Below are 22,620 nucleotides of genomic sequence, written 5' to 3'. Positions count from 1 at the left end.
ACAGCTGTCTATAGTCAGATCACTGAGTTACAAAAGCAAAGATCAACATTAGTGCAAAACTAAGAGATAGAATAGAAATGAGAAAAATGTATCACATACAATTAAAACAACTCCAACTTGACCTATTTAATCTAGTTATTGATCTCAAAACATGGGATATGGACAGATAAAGAATAGAGACACCAATCATAATAATTTCCTTCTATAGCTTTATGCTTTTTTGAAGCAATGCTGCCCATAATCTTCCACCCTCATCCTCCAAATATTTTACAAATTAATTAATATTTTAAACATGCATTGCATTTGGCTGCCATATCTCTATTTGGTAAATAAGTTGTGTTAGTGAATTTCTATTCTCTTCTTTCTCCTTGTTATAATAATTGGCTTTTATTGCTTAAACTTATGTATGAAATTATTTTAATCAGTGTTGATCATGCATCAATACAGTGCTGATCTGTATTTCAGGTACATATACAATATCTCTAGCAAATAGGAACATTTGAAAGACCCCACTGTTGGTAGGAAATTGCTCTTTTTGGACTCAATGTAGGATATCCTCCATGACATAGACAAATACTTTAGGTGAACATGCATCTCCTTATGTTATGTCTTCCTCAATGATATTCAATGGATCGTTGAACAAAGCTATCTCCATGGAACTATTTTTCAACTTTGAATGATTTTAGCATAAGCATGGAATATGTTAAAGGAGAGTAGTGAAGGTTGTATTTTGTTCTTACAAATCAAATGTTTGTTGTTGTTATTGTTATTTGAAATTAATAAACATTAAACACAGCAGGATCTTATATTCTTTACAACTCTCAATAAGTTTAAAATAATCTACAAAAACTTGTTTCTTCATATCTTATGTCTTCAATAAGGAATAATAATAATAGTTAACATGCATATAGAACTTTAAGGATTGCAAAGTACTTCACAAATATTTCATCTTAGCTCAGAGTAACCCCAGGAGATAGGTCCTATTACTATTTCCATTTTATAGATGAAGAAAGTGAGACAGACAGAGGTTAAATGATTTGCCCAGGGCCACACAGCTAATAAATGTCTGAGCCTAGGTTTGAATTCAGTGTACATATAGGCTGCACTGAGAGATAACTTTACCATTATTTTGGAATCTTCTCTTTATTTTGAAAATTGGTCACTGAGTGCCTCTGAATAGTATTACCACCAACACAAATTTATTCTGGGCATATTTTTCTTAATCCAATTAGAAGAGCTATCCTCCTTTCACTGATACTCCTTTCCCCCTACTCCATTTTTGTCCCTTAAGATTCTACCCTTGTCATTGTCTCAACTGAATTTTGCTATCATTTTGTATTATTCTATAAAGTATCCCCATTCTTGGTAGTTTGGTTGGTATAATATTAAACGCATAAATTAATTTAGTTAGTATAGTTTTGCTATATTGGTGGGGCCCAACCATGAGCAACTCATATTTCTCCAACTATTTGACATTCTTTCTTTACTTAAAAAGTATTTTGTTATTCTACTTATTTTGTGTCTTGTAAGATTGAGTCCCAGCTATTTTATGCATTTGTGACCTTCAAATTATTCTAAAAAGTTGTAATCATAAAAACTATTTGGTACCATTTATAAAATAGAAAAGCATGGCAGTAAAATAGAATAGATAAGGAAAAATCAGAAACAATTGAATTAAATAACCTTGTGTTCAATAAATCCTAGAGCATGAATTGATTGGAGACAGAATTAATTCTCCATTGACAAGAACTACTGGGAAAACTAGAAAGTACTTCAGCGGAAATAAGATTTATATCAGTATCTTAGATTTAACACAATAAGCTCAAAATAGATATATGGCTTAAATATTAAAGATAAAGAATTATAAAAAAATTAAAAGAGAACCAGATCAGATACCTGTGACAGTTGTAATTACAATGAGAATTACTAACCAGACAAGAGATAGAGATGATCACAAAAGTAAAATAGATCATTTTGATTACATGAAATTGAAAAGCTTTTGTATGAACAACATCAATACAACTAGGATAAAAAGGGAACCTGTCAAATTGGAATTGTGTTAAGAAAGTGGCTAAAATGTCACTTTGACCCAGAAATCTCATTTCTAGGCATATATTGGACAAGAAAATTAAAGACAGAAAGAAAGTTTTATAATTATACTTTTTATGGTAGCAAAAACTGGGTGGGGGGTAGGTAGGATAGATGGTCATTGATTGGGACATGGTTAAACAAGCTGGTATATGAATATAATGGAAAATTAGTCATAAGAAGTAATGAATATAAAGAGTATTGAAAAACATGGGAAGACATATTAATTGATGCAAACTGAAGGAAGAAAAATCAGGATTCTGTGAGGTCTGGACAAGTTAGAACTGCTGTTATAGTTAACTGACTTCCACAAGAGTTGTTGGTAACTCCATCTTCTCTGTGTATGTCTTATAGGTACTGAATTGTTTGCATTTTGTCTCCCCCATTAGACTGTAAGCTCCTTGAGTTCAAGGACAGAATTTTTGCCCTTTTTTGTGCCCTCATTACTTATCACAGTTGCTGACATATAGTAACTGCTTGTTCATTGTGGGCAAAAGAAGCCAGGACTTTTTATGAAATACAATTCTACATTCTTTCATAACACTGCATCTCTCAGCTGCAGATATTTTCTTTGGCTGTCTTCCATGCCTAGAATGCTTTTCTTCCTCAATTCTACCTACTGACTTCTCTGGCTTGCTTTAAGTCTCAACTAAAATCTTATCTTTCATGAGTATCCTTTGACAATCTCTCTTAATTCTAGTGCCTCTATCTATTAATTATTTCCTATTTGTTTTGCATATAGCTATTATATACATACATATACATATATACATACATATGTTACATATGTATATATGTTTTCATGTTGTCTCCTTCATTAGATTGCAAGCTCCTTGAGGGCAAGGACTGTCTTTTGCCTCTTTTTTTACCCCCAGCACTTAGCAGAGTGCATAACACATAGTAGGAACTTGATAAATGTTTATTGATTGATTAACCATGAACATTAATAAAGTTGGGGTTTTGTCCTGTATCATACTTGTCATTTAATTTTTACAAAGGATTCTTTAAATGGCATGACAGGTATGTACACCATCTGTAATTATAGCCTTAATAAAGATTTCCTCTTCAATGAGTCTTCTGGTGATTGAACACTTGGTATGTGGTTTGTTTTCTAATTACATTCAACTATTACCTCTTTGAAGCAATTCTGGCAATGCATCCCTGCCACTTATTTTTAGAACTATGACAAATTTTGGATGCTGAACTAATTCAGAAATGTTTGCTATTAAATAGATTGCTTCAAATGCTGCTCTTAAGAAGATAGAACAATCTAATCAGAGAAGCTCAGAATTGAAAGAGAACCCAGAGACCATCTAATCTGACTCTACACCTGGAGCATAAATCCTCTGCGTAATATTCCTCATCCATCAAGACTTCCAGCAACGGGGAGCTCACTACCACTCAACTCATTCCACTTTTAGATAAGTCTAACTGTTAGAAAGTTTTCTTTATACTATACTAAAATCTGCCTTTCATTCCAACCACTGTTTGTAGTTTTGTCCTCCTAGTATCAAATAGGTCTAACATATCTTCTAAATTACAACCCTTCAAATATTTGAAGACAGCAATAATTTGGAAACCTCCCAGCTTGCCTGATCCAAGAAAATTTCCTTCACTCCAATTTCCTTCAACCACAATCGTTATAGCATGATGTTGAGCCCTCTTGCCATCTTGGTTAACATTCTCTGAATGAACTTCTGCTTACCAAATTACTCCTACACCCATATGAAGGTCTCCGTTTGGACAAGGTTAGTGATTGATAGCTTTGGACCTGTTTGCTTATTGACTAAGGACAGAATGGACCCTAAATATAGACAAAGTGATTTCAACTGGAAATTATTCATTTTCCTCTGTCCCTCCTCCTTATCATCCTACCTTCTCTCTGAAATTCTTTTAAGAGAGACGTGCAAAAAAATCTTTTGACTTAAATTCACACAATGGGGTAAATAATGCTACAGCCTTCCTTAGAATATTTTTTAAAGGGAGGAAGGTATACCATGCAAGGAGCTATGAAAAAACAGAGTGAGGAGGGTGCAGATAAAGCAAAATTAGAATCCTACATGATGAACTTCTAATGCTTCACAACAGGGAGCCATCCTTGGCAGAAGAAATAGCACATTTGAAGTATGTTAGTTACAAACACTGCTTGCCAAAAAAATATCGTGTATGTTTCTGTGCCTGTGTCTGCATGTATATGTGAGTGTGTGTGTGTGTGTGTGTGTGCATGTGTGTGTGTGTGTGTGTTTATTCTGAGAGGCATCATGGAATAATAGATCAAGGGCTATCTTTGGAAGGCCTAGAACAGTGGTGTCAAACTCAAATAGAAACAGATCCATAAAGGCCACACGCTGACTTAGAAAACTACAAATTACTGTGTTCTATGCTTTATTGTATTTTTGTTTTGTTTTGTTAAACATTGCCCAATGACATTTTAATGTGGTTCAGGCAGTGCTTCTTTGCTGATACCTTTAGCCTAGAGGCAGTGTCCTAGTCTTACCTCTAACACATTCTGTACTAGCCGCGTGATCATTAAAAAAGCTACATAATTTCTCAATTCCCCCAGGAATGTCTCTAAATCTATATTACAGATGGGTTGCTAATCTACATTGGTCAAGAGAGTTTCCACACCAGAAGTACTGATGAAATCTCATATCTGGATCAAATAAATATACACACATGTATCTACAGGGAAAATATGGGCATAAGTAACCATTTTGGTCCCAAAGAAACTCTTTAGGCAAAGTGTCTAATCAAAAAGCAACATGATAAAGAAGAAAAAATATTTTTGTGGCACTAAAACAGGAAGAAGCAAGCTTGTCCCAAGAATTGTGTGTGTGTATACACACACACACACACACACACACACAAGTATCAACAATCATTTCTTAAGCACCTATTATGTGCCAGACATTGTGCTATGTGCCGGAACTACAAATAAAATAAATAAAAAATAATTTTTAATAAGTAGGTCTGGACTATGTTTATAGATAGATATAGATATGGATATGGATATGGATGTAGATGTAGATATAGATATAGATATGAATTAAATCCACACTTATAGCTACATGGTTTGGCTTTGCTCTAGACTTATATAGTGTCCAGACCTCTAAATTCTTCAAGAATGGAAACTTAGAGAGTTGTATGTGGCATTGAGGTCAGATAACTAACCCACAGTCACATAGCCAGTATGTGTCAGAAACAAGATTCCAACCCAAGGCCTCTTGATTCTGAGGTTGGCCCACTATTCACTAAACCATGCCAATAATCGATAACCAAAAGGAATGTTAAAATGTCAGTTACATATCTTAATAGCACCATATAGTTATGTGGCGCAGAAACTTCCTAACATTTGTGTTACTGTACTCTTGGAAGAAAACTGATAAAGACAAGTTCAATGGAGTCAATGACCCTTTTCCTTTTTCTCTTTGTGTCCACATCCTCTATAACAGTACCTGGCACATGGTAAGCACTTAAGAAATCAGTAATGAATTGAATTTACTAAAGGATCCTTTTACTTTCAACAAAGTGAAATTATTGAGCCTTGAATCATGGCATAGCCTGTAACAAATCCAAGTATAGTTTATTCTACATGAAGGAGTTTTACCTTCCTCTCTATTCACAGGAACATTAATGCTTTCCTTCAGGAAATGCAGCAAGACTTGGAATTTAATTAATTCATGTTTATGCAAATAAACCAACACAAGACAAGAGTCAGTGTCAGTTTTGTAGGAAGCATTTAAAGAAAGTCCTATGACAGTTATAGGTGTGACTGGAAGATAGTTTTCAGAACTCTATATAGCCATAATTGCTGATTCTAGACAGATTCCAGGTTAGAATTAAACACTTGGAACTGAAATGTACCTGGATAAGCAAGTATCCTCTCCTGGAGGCTCCAAATCTCCTAGGACAAACTTGCTCCTTCCAGTTTTTGTGCCATCATCATGGCACATGATCTATTCTTTCCTGGATCACTGGCATTTCTTGAAACTCCTTGTCTCAGGTACTAGGTTCTGAAGAATGATTCTTAACCCTAAATTTCAGGACTTAGCCATGACAATAGTGAGGCTGAGGCTGATCTGCTGGATTCTATAAGGTGAATATGGGCATAAGGAGCATTTTGGTCCCAAATGAAACCCTTTTGACAAAGTGCTTGATCAAAAGACAAACATGATAAGGAAGAGAGCAAAATACGATGGCAGAAAAAAAATGGAAGAAGCAAACTTGTCCCAGGAGTTCTTCTCACAAGACTGAATAGAACATTCTTGTCATTCTTCATACACAATATTTTATTACATCTTGAATTTATTTTTCTTTCCATGTATTACATTTGAAAATTAAGGTAAACTGAGAGACAAGATTCCAAGCTTGATCAATTTATTAATTACACTAGCAGTAAACAATAAATTGGGTCAATGGCCTCACAATGACCAAAACCTTGAGTGAGGGCTGACAGTAAGTGAAGCTAAGACAATCCTGATTGGTAGACATTTTAATGAGGAGGTAGTTTAAGAGTTACTTCAGTTCCTTCCCATTACTTCTTCCTTGGGAAATGGGAGCAATCCTCAGGTGATAGAATTAATCTGCAGACACAGGTCTAGTTTCTAGGGCAGCTAAGTAATGGAGTGGATAGAGCAACAGGCCCAGAATCAGGAAGAACTACTTTCAAATCTGGCCTCAGACACTTAGTAGCCATATGACTCTGAACAAGTCACAACCCTATTTGCCTCAATTTACTCATCTGTAAAATGAGCTGGAGAAGGAGACTGGAAAAAGCTCCAGGATCTTTGCCAAGAGAACCAAACAAGAAAAAAAAATGGGAGTATGAAGAATCAGACATGACTGAAACAACTGAACAACCACATAGTCTGCAATGGCTTTGGTTGAAACAACTTGAATTTGAGTTAAATGGGTGATAAGTGAGGTTACAAATGTGAATAATACCAGGGTAGAGATATAAATAAAAATAATAAAATTGAGACTGGAAGCTACCTGAGTAAAGGGTGGAGGTAATTATAAGACAAAAGCTTGACCTTTAGGCAAGTTTCTCCAGAATATAAGTGAAGGGTGAAGTTATAAGAATAAGGAGTTTAGACTCACACAGCTTGGGGAGAGTATTAAACCTATGCTAGCTTGATTAAGTCTTAAAAATAGAATTAAAATCAATGTTATACATGCCTGGAATGTACTCTCCTTTTGCCTCTGCCTCTTGAAAGCTCAGCTCAAACGCCACCTCCCACAAGGGACAATCCCTAACCACTACCCTCAACTGATATGTCTTACCCCCAAAAGAAAATTACCTTGTATTTATTTTTTATTTAGTATTTTATATGTTCTTTTTCGGGTACATGTTTTATCCTCTGATAGAGTGTAAATTCCATGAGGTCAGAGATTGTTTCATTTGTGTTTATATCTCTAGCATTTGGCACAGTCCCTGGCTCATAGCAGTCACTTAACAAAGTTTACTGATTGATTGTTTAAAACTAAGAAAGCAAGAAGTTTTCAGATTGTAAGTTCCCACTCTGCTAGCTAGATCACCTATCCATTTGGTAGTCATCTGTATAGGTTAGCATAACTGCCCTTAGTTTAAAATTCTGCCCTTACATCAAATCCATTCAACCTAAAAAAAAAAAAATGATACCTGGAATGTATGAGGAGGTTGATGCGTGTGGGCAATTGTGCTAAAAAGCAGCCTGCTCCCAGCTATCATTGCAAATGATAGTGCAGTCAGTGTAAAATGGCCTTCTTCCTGTTCCTAGACCTGCCCTTCATTTACTGCAGGTATTCAGTGCAGATGAAAAGTTATTTGGTTGTGTTAGGTTTGTCTGAAAAGTATTTGTAGTTCATTCTCTTTCCTTTAACCAACATATAGGATAGAAGTCATGTCCTTATAGTTCTCTATGGCAAAATCCTTCATTTCTCAAAGTAATTCATATGTAGCTCTCCATCAGAGCAGTTGCAGCTATACCAGAGCCAACTACCAAACATCATTTATATTTTAGTAGTCTCTGGCTCAGTTTTATTACATGGGGAATCAGATGTTGCACTAGCAATATGATATGAAATGGCCGCTGCTGACAAGAGCTAGTCTAGATAGGATTGAAGCAAAGACAGGGATTGATATAACTCTATCCAGGGAGTTCAGGCAAAATGCTTGCTTCTATCTGAGTTGTTCAAAGTGATGATATTTTTTCCAGAATTTGATTAACAGGAACTATTTAGTACTAACTAATCTGAGTTTTTTCTACACGGAATGGTGTTTTTGCTATGGAGATAAATGATCTGGAGATGTACTTAAGAGATTATAGAAGGAAACTGGTAAATTGAACAAGGAAGAAATTCAAGATTGAGACTTGCTACCACCCTAGAAAAAGACAAACTGGAAAATGGGAACATTTCATTGTTGAGTAACATGGGAATCATTTTGATCCTAATTGAACTGAGCAGGGTCTCTTCCCATTGCTTAGAAGACTTCTATGTTGTAAAAATCAATGTCACACTCCCATGGACCATTCTGTTGATTTTGACTTCCTGCATATGCAAAATCATTTACTCAAAATGACTACAGAAGTGGAAAAATTGGAGTTTCATGGTTTACGAATTGGAATTTATGCAGATTACGCAGCTTGGCTTTTAAAGAAAAGAAAATGTTTTCTGCAGTTAAGAAATCACTCCAACAGATGGGCCTGTCTCCTCTATTTTTATTTCTAGTTGGCTTAGGGGTGAATTACTCTGGACACAGTTATAAATTTGAAATTATAGGAACTGCAGAGGGGTAGTAGGGGGTATTTTGGCAATAAAATACAATAAGGACACAGCTGCAGTGTCTAGAAAGTGAGGCAGGCTAAACTATATAAAATTATAAAATATAAAAAAAATTTCCTCTTTCTTATTTAAGATGCATGCTCTGATACAAGAGAGAGCTTATTTATAATGAGGAGGTATAAGGCTCTACTCCCAGAAGAATAATTAACTAGTAAATTGCTTCAGTGTGAATCTCACTATTCTGATTAAGGGGAGGCTTACACTAACAAGTGGTCAAACACACAAAATGGCAGGATAGAAAGCAAATTTTCTGCAACACAACAAGGATACATGATGTCATCAGTGTTACATCTTCCGCCAATGTAGACTGTGACTACTCCCTCCTTAGGAGACAGGTTAGTGAGTTGTTGTGGCCAAAAAGTTCGTGATTTAAAGACAAACCCTCTGGTGAGGAACCCCTCACATTTTGGCTAGGCTGATCCTCAAAGGACAGACATGTTCCTTTGCAAAGCCGGTTCTTGAAGCCTTTCTACCTTGGTTGGACCCAGAAGATTTTGAAATCTGCTGGCATTCTCTACTAGGATTCAAGGTCACCTTTGGACTGTGATAAGCCATCAGAAAATATCTTCATGGAATTAAATGTAAAAGGAATAACTAGGTAGTTAACAAGGGAGGCAGGAAAAGATTTAGGGACCAAGGTGTACCAAAAGCAATGTAATACTTTTATTTTGTTTTGTGCATTTTGCAGCCAACTTTCAATAAGCCACTTTGTAAATAATCTTTAGAAGATGCATAATTCTGATCTGGCTTGTACGTGCCACCTAGAGCACCTCTGTATGTGCTACCAAATTCCCTTTGGCCTTTTTGTACCCACTCCTCCTTTTGTGATGTTCTCAAAAAATGCAAAGCAATTTTCATGTTGGCCTAGGTTAAATGTGATTAAGAAGGTAAACATACTGCCCAAAAAACCAAATGATGCATGCCTTAGCTAAATACAAGTACCTTTGGGATCATCTGAGGCACTGTTTGCCTCCATTAGGATAACTAATTGCAGGTTAGTTATATAGTATGAATAATCACAACGTAACACCCTCATTGCCAGAAGCTCTGGTCAAAGTGTTATTCTATCTAGTCTGAGTTCAATGGCCTGAGAGAAACAAAGAGCTTGGAGAGGTTCAGAAGTGATGAATGAAAATAATCAAAAGGTTAAAAAATAATTAAGCATTTTCTGGAATATACTTTCATATTCTTTCTGCAAGACTGAAAGGTTACTAATGACTGTATGCAAGTATACAATCATACTGTCTCCATCTGTGGTGTTAAAATGTTTGGGTTAGTGTTACAAAATGATTTTTTTTATATTGAGAGCTAATATAGTAAGTAGAGTGGATAGAAAGCCAGCCTCAAAGTTAGGAACACCTGGGTTCAAGTCAACATTCAGGCTGTGTGAGTGTGGGCAAGTCACTTAATGTCCCAGTTCCTTAGGCAATGCTAAGAGTCGAAGTTGCAAAGATGCCAAACTACATTCGTAGAGGGAGTTTCTTAGTCACGAGTTTGTAATAAAAATGAAATCACAATTGTAGTACTTATGCTTGTTGTCAATGAATTGTAATATTGCCGTATATTAATTTTTTCCTATGATAAAATTGTAATGAAATGATTCTGAGTGGAGAGGAGGGATCCTCAGTTATAAAAGATTATTTGGGGAAGAGAGTAGGGCTAGAAAACTGAACTGATGAAAGACTGGTCATTCACTGGACTCAGAACATGATGCTCATTTCAGCAATACAAATGAGAAGAGGACTACAGCCATCCTTTAGAGCAGAAACAGGAACTTAAGGAATATCCAAAAACACATTGAAACAAAAAGAGCAAGAATTCTGCTGTTGATCCTTAGAGAAAATAGCTATAAAGGAAAAAAAGCTCCAACAATGACAGTGTGTGTCATCAGGGTATAGACATCATCATCATCATCATCATCATCATCATCATCATCATCATGGCTAGTATTTACATAGTACCTACAATATACCCGAAGCAGGCCCTCTGGAATCCTTAGGGCTTGGTCAGACATCAAAGATTCCAAGGTCATCCACTGCATCCCAGGCTATCAGCAGTCATCTTGACTTTTACCTTGCCTCTGTACTTTGATGACTCTACAAATACAGTGAGGCTGATGACTTTGCACAACTCTTTATTGTTTTTTGTTGTCCAGTTGTTTTTCAGTAGTGTCAGACTCTTGATGATCCCTTTTGGGATTTTTATGGCAATGATGTTGGACTAGTTTACTATTTCCTTCTCCAACTCATTTTTATAGATAAGGAACTGAGGCAAACAGGGTTAAGTGACTTGCCCAGGGTCATACAGCTCATACGTGTCTAAGGCCAGATTTGAGCTCGTGAAGATGAGTCTTCATGATTCCACGCTCAGAGCTCTATCCATTGCACCACCTAGCTGCCCCCTTTGCACAATTCTGCCTCACTTAAATCCAATTTATGTGGGCAAGTCAATCCAATTTATGTGCAAGTCAAGACATCACCCTGTGATGTCAATGGTCTCTTCAAAAATGTAGAACAAACAACACAATGTACCAGGCACTGTGAGCTAAGCACCTTACAAATACTATTCCTTTTATCCTCACAACACCCCTGGAAGGTAGATGCTATTATTATCCCCCTTTTTATAATCAAGGAAACTAAGGAAAACACAGGTTATGTGTCTTGCTCAGAGTTACATAGCTACTAAGTGTCCAAGAATGGATTTGAACTCAGCTCTTCCTAACTATAGGCTGAGATCTCTAACCATTAATAAGATGACAAGGCCTAGGTCTTGGCCTAGCACATTGCTTTTCTACTACCAGTGAAAACAACATTGATCTACAACAATTTTTGATCAATTCAGAAAAACTCTTCCTACTGCTTCTATAATCTATAAACCAAAAGGACTGACATTTGATGAATCAAGTGAATGATACTCAATTTCAATTCAGATGGGCCAAAGTTCTTAATTTATTTATTGGATGGCTGATCACATACCTGGGACACAGGGATCACTTGCCATATGTGGGTATGTTCCAGGGCCTTGATATTAAAGTGAAAATTAAAGAAGCTGTCATAGATGAGACAGTGTGTGTGTGTGTGTGTGTGTGTGTGTGTGTGTGTGTGTGTGTGGAGAGAAAGAGAGAGACAGAGACAGAGACAGAGAGAGACATAAAGAGACCGAGAGAGGGGAGAGACAGAGACAAAGAGAGACAGAGAGAAACAGAGAGGTTTGTGTGTGTGCGTGTGTGTGTGTGTGTGTGTGTGTATTCACGATGGATATTTAACATCAAGAACTCAGATTAAGTTCAGTGACTGAACTTGATCCCATAAGACAATCAGATCTGTTTGCCACCTCTAAGTCAAGGTGTGAAGGACTATGGGCACAAATACATTGCATCTACTGTCGAACAGGATCATTGCATCAATTGATTTTGCTCAATTGTTTTTCTTTGTTACAAGAAAGGGTCCTTTGGGGAGAGGGTTCTATTAGGAAATGACTAGGATATTTTTAGAAAATACATCAACAACACTTTAAAACAAATAAATAAATGAGAACAAAGTAAAACAAAACAAAACAAAACACACCTGTTCTATAATTTGATAAAATGGAATTTTATGAGACTGCTATTGAAGGCCAAAACTATGACCTACTTTATAGGCTTTTATCAGCATTTTTCTGTAATTGATTTATTTCAGGGGGCATTATTTAACCCACAGCATATTCAAATCTAAGTAATAAAATATTATTTTAAAAAAGAGTAGAAAAAAAGATATCAGCATTCAAAATGAAGTTCTTACATAAGCAGTCCACATTATAAAATGTTATTTGAAGAGCAGTATATGGCATTCACAAATATTTACAATCCTGAGAAAATATGGTGTCCAAGCATGAATATCTGATATTTTATGCTGAAGTATATTGGCGATGGAAGGGGAAAGTTTACCTTTGTGTTTTTATGATGGAGAATAGCTACAAACTTCACTTATTCAAAAACATCCATTTTATATTTTTCTCCAAGACTATGAGTTTCAGAATAGTTGCTGATCTACATTGGTAAGAAGAAATATTCTCATCTATAATTCTCTAGCCAATAAAATCATATACATATACATACTCTAATTCATATATATATGTATGTATGTGTATGTATGTGTATATATACATGCTATATATATATATACATACACACACATATATATGAACAAAAATCACATAGAATGAAGAGGCATGTATGGATTACAATCTGCACCAATGGAGGTAATATCCACATCAAAGAAATTACAAAACTATCCAAGGATCACAGAATTATATACATATACAGGTGTATATGTATATGTGAATTCAAATCTACAGTAGAAAATTTAGTTATTTTACCAATTCTTAGGTTTATGAATTTCCATAAACAAAACTTTTCATTGAGCATATGGAGACCATTATGTTCCCTGGGGACATGAGGTGGCACAGTAGATAGAGTGCTGGACCTGGAGTGAAGAACACCTAAGTTCAAATCAGGCCTCAGACACTTAATAGCTGTGTGATACTGGGCAAGTTGCTTCACCCTATTTGCCTCAGTTTTCTCATCTGCAAAATGAGCTGGAGAAAGAAACGGTGAACCACTCCAGTATCTTTGCCAAGAAAACCCCAAAAGGGGTCACAAAGAGTGGGACACAACTGAAAATGACTAAACAACAATAACAACAATGTTATGTCCCCTAAGTCTTTTTTCTTTCAAGTTAGAAATTACCTTTTTCCCTTTAGCCAATCCTTATTCATTGAAGTCCAACTTGTTCATAGTGGGTAAGCTGATGTGTAAACAAAGCTATAAAGTCCTTCTTCAAGATATATTTAAAAAGAAACTAGGACTTCTTGCCCTGTCCCTTCTCTTTGCTTACATTGTCCTACGTGCTTAGAAAGGATTGTCTTCCTAATTCAACTGTTGAAATACCTTCTTTCTGCAAGCATCTAATTCTGGCACAACCTCTCTCTTAAATCTGTCCATTATTTCCCTAGTTGGAAGTGACTTCTCTCTTCAAAATTTCCTGTTTCACTTTGTCTGATTTTCTCCTTTGTTATTATTGCAGCTACCTTTGTGTCAAACATATTTGTGTACACATCTCATCATCCCTTAGTAAACTGATCCTTAATGGTGGAATTTGCTTCTTATTGAATCTTTGTATCTCCAGCACCTCACACAGTGCCTTGTGTCTAACAGGGGCTTAATAAGTGTTTACTGTATTTATCAAAACCTGAAGAATAGAATAGAATAAAATAGAATATCTCCCTAGATTCTATGAAGCCAGAATAATTATTCTAGTCAAAGCAGGACCCATCCTCAGGTGTGTCCAGTGGAAACAACAACAAAAACTGTCTAACTATTTTCTGTCTTTATATGAATATAATCAGATTTCCAACTTAGGAGAGCTTCCAAAAATGTCGTTTAAAAAAATAATTTAACTCTTAGAATTTTAGTAAATGTATGCATTGTAACATATCTCCCACATTCACCAATATGGACTAGACAAAGTAGGCAATGTAATTTGAGGGTAATTGGAAACAATCTCTTTTCCCCCCACCCAAATCCTTTCTCATTACATATCATAGTTCTTTAAATTATTTCATTAAATATTCATTCTTTACAGTCGAACAGGTGCTTCCCACTTTCATGAAGTCTTTCTAATGAATCACTCAAAAATCAACAAATATTTTTGAGGGACAATGATATACCATATGTACTAGACACTATTAGAAAATAGAATATAACACATGGTCCCTCCCATCAAATTGTTTGTAGCTAAGAAGTGATTAATTTAAAATACAGAAAGAAAAATACATTTTTTAACATGGCCAATTTGGGAACTTGTTTTGTTGGTCTATGTGGTTACATACTGAGGACTTTGTTTACATGGGTTGGAGGTTAGTATTTACTCAGTTGGGGAAAGTGGAAAAAACAGATGAATAAAACTTTTAAATGTTGAGTTTATCTATTAAAAGAATTACATTAAAATGGGAATGAGTATTAACACTTTAATTTTCACAGAACTGTTTTTTGTCAGCTAGATAAGAACAAATTCTTGCAGGAATAAGATGCATACTAGATGCTTTGAGGGAAGTCAAAATAGGTGACAAGGTTCTAATAACAGAAATTAGGAGTCCCTCAAATACAGCCTGTTTTTTTTTCCTATGTTCCACAATTTCCTATGTGAGTAGGGAGCTGTCCACTGCTGAAGTTCATTCAGAAGAGAAAGGGTTAGGAAGGAGAGTTCCACCCACAACCTGAGGTTCTAAAGGACTCCATACTGAGGAAAACATAAGATCATAAATTTGGAGTTTAAAGAGTCCTTACAAGTCACCTAATGTAACTCCCTCATATAATATATGAGGAAACTAAGACCCAGAAGAAGCAGAATTGTTTACAAAAGTAGCATTTGAACTCATATCCTGACTCTAAATCCATGATTTTCATTCTTCCACATTTCACAATGAGTAAGATAAACTGGAAATATATCTCTTTATATGGGCTCAAATTTATTTTGGACTTCTGGTTTCTTAAACTCTTGTGTAACCTTGAACTACTTTTACTCATTTTGCCCCATAGATCCCAACACTGCTACATTATCAGTCTGTACTTTTGTCATCCCTTCTGTCTCTTTCTGCATATTGATGACCTTGTGTTAGTTATCTATTCTGAAAATGGACTCCATTGATTCAAATGACTTACCTTTTGCTTTTAACCCCTCATTAACTGAACTCTGCTAGAGAAGACCACTCCACTTAGACCAGATAAGCACACCAGTATGTCAACTTATCTTATGGAAAGTTTGTAGCTACAGTCCTTGGCTTGACCTGACCCAGTACTTGCCTCAAATAGGTTGAAGGAGGGCAGCTAGGTGGTGCAGTGGATAGAGTACCAGCTCTGGAGTCAGGAGGACTTGAGTTCAAATCTGGCCTCAGACCAAACACTTGACACTTACTAGCTGTGTGACCCTGGACAAGTCACTTAACCCCAATTGCCTAAAAAAAAAAAGTTGAGGGACAACACAAGATCTAGGGCCCAACCTAACTCTTTTGGCACTAATGCAATTCCCAAATAGAATGTGATTTCCTTAAGATAGGGAATGTTTTCCTCTTTTACCTCCAGCACCTAATAAATACCACATACCACACAGTATGTGCTAAATTAATATTTGTTATGTTAAATTACTGTTGAATTGAATTCAATAGTATGAATGGAACTAAATTTCTTAAGCATAGCCACTTAGCAGAATTTAAATATAAAAATGTGAAATTCTTGTTAAAATCATGAGTTCTTATCACATTCCCCTACTCCCTTGTTCCTTCTATAAATCAGAACAGTAATCCTAATTAGTAAATTCTATGTATGTGAAGTATCTTATTTAAAGACTACTTGAAGGGAGCCCTAGAATATCAATTGTAGAAAGAATCTTATAAGTTAATTAATCTGTATGTCTCATTTTAAAAAATAAGGACCACTGTCACATGCCAAGTCAGTGTCCATGTCAGACTTTGAGCCTAGGTCTCTTGTCTCCTATTTCTTGTCTCATACATGAGACAACACTGTCTCAACTTCAACTGCAGCTAAGTTCCACAGATCAAGTCCCTAAAAGATATTCTTTATGTGACTTTGGCAGGGCAAACCCTTGTCAGATGCAATAGGAACTGAGATATTTCATAGGATGTTTCTCTTGCTTTTATCCAACTTTTCAAAACAGTGATTAACACAGCCCCAAGTAAACCCTTACTATAATAGGCTAAGTTAATCTTCCTTAGTGTAGACTATGTACCCACCAGGCCTCTCTAGAATTCCTAAACTTAACAGGAAGGAATCTGTGATTTTGTCTTCTTAGTGGTTTAAAGCATTTATCTTTCTTCATTCACAAAATTAAACCATGACTTGACACACTGGGGGAAGTAAAGAATTGAAGTCATTATGTGAATAATGAAAGTAAAGTCAAATAACTTTGTGCCACGTATTTCAGGTAAATTATTATATAGGCCTAAAAGACCAGGAGAGTATCTTTAATTCTCACTTTTACATATACATTATTTACTTATATACTTATACATTATATGTGTAACCTAAAGAAAGGAAGAATCAGGTTAGGAAATATAGCTGTAGTGTTTGAAGAGCTATCATGTGAAAGAAGAATTATACTTGTTCTTGTTAGCAGAGGAGAGGGGGGAAGGAGGAGAATAAGCATTCACATGGTATCGACTATGTGCCAGGCACTGTTCTAACCACTTTTACAAACACTATCTCATTTGATCCTCACAACAAACTTGTGAGAGAGGTGCTATCATCATCTCTATTTTATAGTTGAGGAAACTGAGGCAATCAAGGTTAATTGACTTGCTCAAGGTCTCACAGCCAATAAGTGTCTGAAGTCAGATTTGAACTCAAGTATTCTAGGCCCACTGCTCTATCCACAGTACCACCAGCTGACTTCAAGGCTGAAGCAAGGGGTAGTCTGTGTGTCTGTTATATCTCCTATTTAAGGAAAATGTTCATTTAAGGAAAACCTCATAACCATTAGAACTGCGCAAAAAGACAACATAAGCTCCCCAACAGTGGACGTCTTCAAGCAGACATCACATGACCACTTAGCAGATGTTGTAGAAGGGATTCACGTTCAGGTGAGAGTTGCAATTGATGACTTCTGAGGTCCCTTACATTTCTGTGAGTCTGTGAGCCTATGACAACTTGAGGCTTTTATATTGTTTTCCAAACTGTGAGATGAAAATGACAATTCCATCGCTGTCTCAGAAAAAATAGTTTGAGAACAAATGAGAATGATGAGTGAAAGAATGTAGTTAGCCTCCTTAGAATGTGGTTAGTGCCACTAAGTGAACACCTCAGTTATTAGAGAAAGGGCCCTAAGAGCCATAACCTTTGCAAGTTACAATAGTTATCCATGTCTTTCAGGACCTCCAAATTATACCTTCTTAAGTTATAGAAAGTATCTTGTCCAATTCCTAATGGGTAGGTGATATAAATATTGCAGAAAATTAATAGAGACTTCAGAAGCCCTGAAACATAATATTTACATACAATATACCCCTTTAGGAATTCAAGTTAAAAGCCACAGAACAAACTCCAGAAAGATTAGGCAGATTGAGGAAGGAGAAGAAACTTTCAAATATTTATTAAATTTAAGCTGAATATGAATGTTTGTCCTGAATTTAGTCACCTGAAACAGAAGCTCATCTGTGGTTATTGCAATGAGAAAGTTTCAGGCAGATCCATGAGGTCAGATGAAGGTCACAGAGTCTGAACATGGAAATAATGTCAGGGTTTATTAATTCATAGGACAAAAGAGCTAGAGGTGGAAGAGCCTTGGAGGCCATCTTGTCTAAACCATTCATTGATGAAACTGAGATCCGACGAGGTTGTCATTTTACCAAGATCACAAAGGTTGTAAGTGTTAACATACAGGGCCATAAATGGAAAAGAAGTAATAAATTGTGAGATCAGTCCATAGAAGAAAAGATGGCTTAAACACAAATATCATTAGCAAAGATTCAAAACAAGTCCAAGATCTAATGCCATTTAAAGCAGGGACAGTGTAAGCAATTAATAGAGGCAAGAGTTCCTGGTGAGAAGTCTGTTTGCCTCAGGGAAATCCAACAGCAGAGGAAAAATCATAGTGAATTGAACTTTGACCTTACAACATCAGGAAATCTACTGCAGAATGGGGTACCCAGAAGAAATCTGAATTAGCAACAAAACAAACTCAAATTAACCAATAAGCAAATGGCCTATGTGCCACCCTGAATGTTGAAGAAATCCAAAGGAGCGTAGCCAGGTGGGAAATGATGAGATGACTGACTTGGGAACCCTCATTTAATGAAGGTTTTGGGAAGAGCTCTCTGTTCCAGAGGGGTCCAAGGGATAGAGGGCATTAATGAAGTGTGAGCACTAAGGCTGATTTGATCTTGCAGGGTAATGAGGTTCCTGTGGGCATGATGTAAAAGTACAAAGATATGTAGCCAGCTGGGAAAGGAAGGGTCCTTAGATAACATCAGTAGGTCAGATAATAGTGCCAAGGATCTGGAGAGTATAGAGAGAGGGTAGATGGTAAGGTTGTAGCAGGCAACAGTAGGGCAGATGATAAGGCCTGGTACTCCATCTTATGGGATGGAATAGATTTAGGGACTTCATTTCATCTAAGCCATGTGAGTATTCAAGTGGTCCAAATGGGTTATGGGCAGCCCCAGGATCAGGGGAGGGTGAAGAAAGGAGTGGAGGATGTTTCTGCTGCTAGTAGATTTTCCAATGAAGCTATGCTGAATTGAATCTAGGCAGCTCAGAGCCAGGAGGAATGGTGTTCCCCATGGTCTCCCAAGTCTCCCTAATCTGCCAAGAAAGACTAGGTTTCTCTACTGTTCAACCTACTCAAGTGGGAATTAAGGTCTTAGCAGACAGACCACTACAGAGACTATAGGGCAATGTTGGCCATAGCAAAATATTGGAGCAAGCCAGTGTTCCTTCAGTATCCTTCAGTAACCTATAGGGATACTTCACTACCTTACATTTTGGTCTTCTAGGATGGCTTCTTCCCACTTTCAGAGGATTCTCCTTGACTATAGGGGATGGAAGGTTGTCATTCTATCCTGTTTCTTTCACCTATCTCTTAGCCTGGCCTGCCTGCAAGAATAGGAGAAAAATATTATTCAATCAGGTCCCCTCACTGGTCCTTTCACCTGAACTACTAGTATCCTGAAACGACTCCATCATAACACTGAACCCATGGTGATGTTGATAACTCACCTGAATTCATTCATCAACAATTAACAGACTCCCATCTGGTCATACCCTTGTCATCCCAGTGATTCTGAACCCCAGATGAACCCCAAACCCCATTCTCCATCCCCCATGGTCCACTACTTCATTTTCAACCCAACACCCACTTCCAATATCACACTCTAAAACTACTAAACCTTCCACTGTGCTCTCTGAAATGCCTGCTCTATAGATAATGAACTTTTTTCATCTTAAATCTTTTACTTTTCTACTCCTTTCATCTTCTGACTCTCATGGAACTCTGACTTCCTCCTGATGACATAGCGTCCCTGGCCTGCCTTTTCAGCACTGGATACACTTTGACTCATTCCCCCTGATTCACTAACAGAATTGGCATACTCCTTGTCAACCACTGCCATTTCTAAACTCTCCTCCTACCACTATCACTCAGTGACCTCTCCTCCTTTGAGGTTCATTCAGTCTATATCCACCGCTCAAGTAAAATTTTGATAACTGTTGTCTACCAATGTCCAATTTCCTTCTTTCCTCAATGAATTCATGTCTGGCTCACAGGCTTCTTTCCTCCATAACACTTGCCTTCAAACTAGGAAACATCAACATACCTATTGATACTCCCTCAAACACCCTAACATACCAGTTCCTTAATTTATTCATTTCCCATGACCTACTCTTCCACTCCACTTCAGTTAAACACAAAGATTATCATATCCTTGACCTTACCATTATCCACAAAGTCAGAATTTCCATATTCACAAACTGACATTTCTTCATCTGATCACAATCTGTTGTCATTCCATGTCGCCTTCTGCCTTGCAGCTCTATACCATGTTCTGCCTCCTTACCTTGACTTCCAGCTCCTCAATTCCTTAGTTCTTTCTTGGGCTATCATCCCTGCACTGGCTTCACTCTCCTCCTCCCTTTCCCACCCTGACCCTTTGGTGAATTAGTACAACTCTATGCTGGCCTCTTCTTTTCAGTCCGTTGTCCCTTTATCATATGGCCAAGTGTGCCCTGCCAAGCCTTAGCCTTGAATTATTCTGACTGTCTGATGCTTCTCCTCCCATCTACATGCAAGCAAACTAAGTCAGAGAAATATCACAAAACCATGCTGATCGCTAAAAACATGTTATGGAATTTCAACTGGGTCCTCAGAGCAGCGAGCTAATACTTTTACATCTCCCCTAATTGACTCACCATAGTAGATTTTTCAAACATTTTCATCCTTCCTCAAACCTCCCATAGTTCCCTATACTCCTACCCTCTCAGCAGAGAATCTTGCCTCATATTTCACTGAAAAACAATTGAGGCCATTCATTGAGAGCTCCCTTTTCTCCCTTCCACCTTATCTCACATCATTTAATTGCCTTTTGAAGCTATCTACTCCTTCACCACTGTCTCACATGATGAATGAGGTGGTGGTTCTCCTTGCCAAGGCAAACCTCTCTACATGCATCCCTTCATCTAAAGTAGTTTTCTTCCTTTATCTTTCCCATTCTTTCACTTACCTTCAATCTCTCCCTGTGTACTGGCGGTTTCATTATTACCTTAAAACATGATCATATCTTATCCATTCACAAAAAAAAAACCTCTCACTTAATCTATCAATCCCTACTAACTATTGTCCTAAATCTCTCCTACCTTTCATGGTTCAAATCCTAGTGAAGGCAATCTAGAATTGATTTTTCTATTTCCTTTCTTTTCACTCTCTTCTTAACTCTAGCCTGTCTTCTAATCCCACCATTAGACCAAAATTCATGTCTCCAAAATTACTAATGATCTGCTAATTGCCAAATCTAATGGTTTTTCTCAGTTTTTATCCTTTTTGACCTGTGTGGTCTTTGACACTGTTGATCACCTTCTTCTCAGTTTTTTGTGATACTATTCTGTCCTGGGTCTCCTCCTACCTATCAGACTACTCCTTTTCAGTCTCCTTTGCTAGATTTTCATCCAGGTCAAGCTCACTAATTGTAAATGTCTTCCAAGGCTTTACATAAGCCCTCTTCTCTGCTCTCCTTATACTATTTTACATGATGATCCCATCAGCTCCCATGGGTTCAATTATTATTTCTAGGCTAATGATTCTCAAATCTACCTATTTAGTCCTAACCTCTCTTTTGACTTCCATCTGCCTATTAAGCACCTAGCATGTCCCCATAGCTATCTTCATATGTCCTATTTATGGCTTAGCATCTAGTATGTCCCATAAAGATCCAAAACTCAACATGTCCAAAATGGACCTCATCTTCCTGCAAAATCATCCCCTCTTCCTAACATTCCTATTAAAGTTAAAGTTACCAACCATCCTCCAAGTCACCCAGGCTAATAACCAAAGTCTTCACTGTCACCCTCTATAGGCAATTTTTGTCCAAGTCCTTCAATTTTACCTTTCGAACATCTATGTTCCCCTTTTTCTCCTCTGACACTGGTAACCAGCCTAGCACAAGCCTTCATCACCTTATACATAGACTACTGCATTAACCTGCTGATTGTTCTCCCTGCCTCAAGTCTCTCCCCACTTCTGTCCATCCTCTATTCAACTGTCAAAGTGATCTTCCTACAGTGCAAGTCTGACTCTTTCATCCCCCTACTCAAAAAAACTCCAGTGGTTCCCTATCCCTTACCTTCAATCTCTCCCTGTGTACTGGCTGTTTCATTACTACCTTAAAACAAACCATGTGTTATCCAGGATCAAATATAAAATCCTATGGTGTTCAAAGCCCTTCATAACCACCCCTCCCCCTTTTCATTCTTCTCATGTTTTTCTCACCTTCTTGTACTCTGTGTTACAGTGATATCATCCCCCTTGCTGTTCCTCACATAAGACACTCTAGCTCCAGGCATCTTCACTGACTGCCCCCCGCCTGGAATTCTCTACCTCCTAATCTCTGCCTCTTGCCTTCCCTGGGTTTCTCCAAGTGTCAAGTAAAGTCACACCTTCTGCAAGA

Source organism: Vombatus ursinus, unplaced genomic scaffold (genome assembly GCF_900497805.2).
Source record: "Vombatus ursinus unplaced genomic scaffold, bare-nosed wombat genome assembly UNPS02014813.1, whole genome shotgun sequence".
NCBI lineage: Eukaryota > Metazoa > Chordata > Mammalia > Diprotodontia > Vombatidae > Vombatus > Vombatus ursinus.
This window is presented reverse-complemented; position numbering follows the sequence as displayed.